Here is a 4,171-nt window from a genome sequence, read left to right as displayed (position 1 = left end):
TGCTACAACTCTGTTGTTTATCAAGACAGTAACTGTTCTCGAAAGAATAGATTACTGTTGTTGATTCAAAATGGTTCAAATGGCTCTGAGCACTATGGGACTCAACTGCTGTGGTCATAAGTCCCCTAGAACTTAGAACTACTTAAACCTAACTAACCTAAGGACATCACACACATCCATGCCCGAGGCAGGATTCGAACCTGCGACCGTAGCAGTCGCACGGTTCCGGACTGCGCGCCTAGAACCACGAGACGACCGCGGCCGGCTACTGTTGTTGACCGTGCAGTTTTTCCCTCGAATAAATGATGACTAACTGAAACCCTCAGCTGCCGACAGGTGTTGTTGATATACCTCGATGTGGACAGCTGAAAATGTGTGCCCCGAACGGGACTCGAACCCGGGATCTCCTGCTTACATGGCAGACGCTCTATCCATCTGAGCCACCGAGGACACAGATGAATAGCGCGACTGCAGGGACTTATCCCTTGCACGCTTCCCGTGAGACTCACATTCCCAACTGTCCACAATTCTACATATGTAATGTACCTTACAGACATTCGCCCATACACTCATTACTCGCGCACGCTTTGGCGATTCCCGTAAGAGTATGGGCAACCTGTGCGCATTCGCACAGACGAATGTCCGTAAGGTACATTACATATGTAGAATTGTGGACAGTTAGGAATGTGAGTCCCACGGGAAGCGTGCAAGGGATAAGTCCCTGCAGTCGCGCTATTCATCTGTGTCCTCGGTGACTCAGATGGATAGAGCGTCTGCCATGTAAGCAGGAGGTCCCGGGTTCGAGTCCCGGTCGGGGCACACATTTTCAGTTGTCCACATCGAGGTATAACAACAACACCTGTCGGCAGCTGAGGGTTTCAGTTAGTCATTCCAGGGAAAAGCTGCACGGTCATCAACAGTATTCTGTTCTTTCGAGAACAGTTACAGTCTTCATAAATATATAGTTAAAGGCTACCCAGCCATTGACCTCCGTCTGTGCGAATGCGCACAGGTTGCCCAAACTCCTACGGGAATCGCCAAAGCGTGCGCGAGTAATGAGTGAATGGGCGAATGTCTGTAAGGTATATTACATATGTAGAATTGTGGACAGTTGGGAATGTGAGTCTCACGGGAAGCGTGCAAGGGATAAGTCCCTGCAGTCGCGCTATTCATCTGTGTCCTCGGTGGCTCAGATGGATAGAGCGTCTGCCATGTAAGCAGGAGGTCCCGGGTTCGAGTCCCGGTCGGGGCACACATTTTCAGTTGTCCACATCGAGGTATAACAACAACACCTGTCGGCAGCTGAGGGTTTCAGTTAGTCATTCCAGGGAAAAGCTGCACGGTCATCAACAGTATTCTGTTCTTTCGAGAACAGTTACAGTCTTCATAAATATATAGTTAAAGGCTACCCAGCCATTGACCTCCGTCTGTGCGAATGCGCACAGGTTGCCCAAACTCCTACGGGAATCGCCAAAGCGTGCGCGAGTAATGAGTGAATGGGCGAATGTCTGTAAGGTATATTACATATGTAGAATTGTGGACAGTTGGGAATGTGAGTCTCACGGGAAGCGTGCAAGGGATAAGTCCCTGCAGTCGCGCTATTCATCTGTGTCCTCGGTGGCTCAGATGGATAGAGCGTCTGCCATGTAAGCAGGAGATCCCGGGTTCGAGTCCCGTTCGGGGCACACATTCTCAGCTGTCCACATCGAGGTGTATCAACAACACCTGTCGGGAGCTGAGGGTTTCAGTTAGTCATCATTTACAACTCTGCTGGTTCCGCTAGCGTTAATCAGAAGCCCCTTGGTCTGCCAATTGTTGAGGCAACAATATCTTACGACTTGTCAGCGGCGACTCCTAAGCAGGAGTACTCGGTGCGAGTTGCCTCCATGTCGTGTTAATTAACGAATTTCTTACAGAACACTCGTTGTATGGTATTTAACAAGGTTTCTGCTGTTTATCTACTGGCGTACAGGTAGACCATTAAGTATATCAGCGTACGGATATGATGGCGGTATTAAAACCGGGGAAGTTTTTTTCTTCCCTGTACCATCAGCGGTACAGTCTGTCTGTCGCAGATTGATACTTAAGAAACAAGGATACAATTGTCGGGTCTAGTGGTAAAGAGTGTGCCTGAAAACCGTGTGGTTACTGGACCAAATCGAGATCGCACTGGAGAAATTTGCAGTCTGCCTTTAACATTAACCTCTAGGTCTCAACAATGTGACAAACCGTCAAGAACAACACAGATTGTAAACCAGGTTCCTTTTCCCCAATTGGGTAAGTAAGGTGTGTTAGGAACACGCAAGTCGCCGACGTGGCGTCGTGTAAAAAGACTCGCACCCCCCCCCCCCTTCCCCACGGTGCGCCATTAGAATTTCTTACACTTACTAAGGAATTAGTGACCAATTTCCTCCACACCCCCCCCCCCCCCCCCTACAACACCCGCTCTTCTCCGCATCCCCTCCAGAGCACGGGTAGCAATGAGTAATTCTGTTTTTCGGGCCATTGTATAGACTTAAGACTAGGATTGAGATAACAGCTTTGTCTAACTAAATGTTGACTCCAGATTCTAGTATAAATTTACACAATTTCAGCAGCGTATGCCAGGAAAGCTCTCAGGAGGTACAAATTATTCAACGAAGTTTGCCATATGTCAGCCACTTTTGCACGAAATATTTATAAATTACACACGATATCCGTCCTCGTGAATCAATCATGGTATTAGTGAAAACGGTATCAGAATTCCTTCTGTAATCCCTGAGGTTAGCCTTCACGCAGAGACAGAAGAATACGGCCGTGAACTCAAGAATTTGTATACGAAGGTGAGTCAAATGAAAAACTTAAATATTTTTTAAATATTATTTATCGTGCACATGTGGTACAAAGCTGTATCGCTTTTCAACATAATCTCCCCCAAGCTCATTGCAAGTCCTCCAGCGCTTACAGAGTCCATAAATTGCTTTATAAAAAAATTCTTTTGGTTGTCCGCGCAACCACTCATGCACCACGTAGCATACATCTTAGTCAGAACGGAAGTTCTTTCCTCCCATTGAGTCTCTGAGTGGTCCAAACATATGGAAATCACTCGGAGCAAGGTCTGGTGTGTATGGTGGATGAGGAAGACACTCAAAATGCAGGTCTGTGATTGTTGCAATTGTTGTACGGGCAGTGTGGGGCCTTGCATTGTCATGTTGCTAAAGGACACCTGCTGACAGCAATCCACGTCGCTTTGATTTGATTGCAACCCGCAGATGATTTTTTAGGAGATCTGTGTATGCTGCCCTGGTGACAGTGGTCCCTCTAGGCATGTAATGCTTCAAAATGGCGCCTTTTTCGTCCCAAAAGAGAGTCAGCATAACCTTCCCTGCTGATGGTTCTGTTCGAAACTTCTTTGGTTTTGGCGATGAGGAATGGCGCCATTCCTTGTTCGCTTTCTTCGTTTCCGGTTGGTGGAAATGAACCCAGGTTGTGTCTCCAGTAACGATTCTTGCAAGGAAGCCATCACCTTCTCGTTCAAAGCGCCGAAGAAATTCACGTCGTTCTTTCATTTCAGGAGTCAGCTGCCGTGGCACCCATCTTGCAGACACTTTGTCAAACTGGAGCACATCATGCACAGTGTGGTGTGCTGACCCATGACTAATCTGTAAACATGCTGGAATGTCATTCAGTGTCACTCGGCGGTTTTCCTTCACTATGGCTTCAACTGCTGCAGTTTTCTGTGGAGTCACAACTCGCTGTGCCTGACCTGGACGAGGAGCGTCTTCCACTGAAGTCACACCATTTGCGAAATTCCTACTCCATTCGTAGACTCGCTGCTGTGAGAAACATGCATCACCGTACTGAACCTTCATTCGTCGATGAATTTCAATAGGTTTCACACCTTCTCTACGCAAAAACCGAATAGCAGAACGCTGCTCTTCCCTGGTTCAAGTCGCAAGTGGGCGGCCATTTTTATACTGATACTGCGACGGTATGTGTGCATCTGCACTATGCTGCCACCTACAGGCCATTCTGCACGCTGTTTGTAGCACGCTTACCAACTTACATGATAACGGCGCGAAATTTCGATTTGTTATTACAAATTTAAGGTTTTCATTTGATTCACCCTCGTAGATACATGAATGCTTATTAATCTTCTGGATTTATGATAATGCATCTTGGAGGTAAAACA

At 47.2% G+C, this 4,171-nt stretch overlaps 1 non-coding gene across 1 annotated transcript; it reads left to right on the top strand.

The window, feature by feature from the left end:
* Positions 1 to 1,178: 1,178 nt before the first annotated feature.
* Trnat-ugu (transfer RNA threonine (anticodon UGU)) lies at positions 1,179 to 1,252 on the top strand. The gene has a single exon. It is a non-coding gene; the product is annotated as a tRNA-Thr (tRNA).
* The last annotated feature ends 2,919 nt before the right edge of the window (positions 1,253 to 4,171 follow it).

Source organism: Schistocerca nitens, chromosome 10 (genome assembly GCF_023898315.1).
Source record: "Schistocerca nitens isolate TAMUIC-IGC-003100 chromosome 10, iqSchNite1.1, whole genome shotgun sequence".
Lineage (NCBI taxonomy): Eukaryota > Metazoa > Arthropoda > Insecta > Orthoptera > Acrididae > Schistocerca > Schistocerca nitens.
This window is presented reverse-complemented; position numbering and strand designations above follow the sequence as displayed.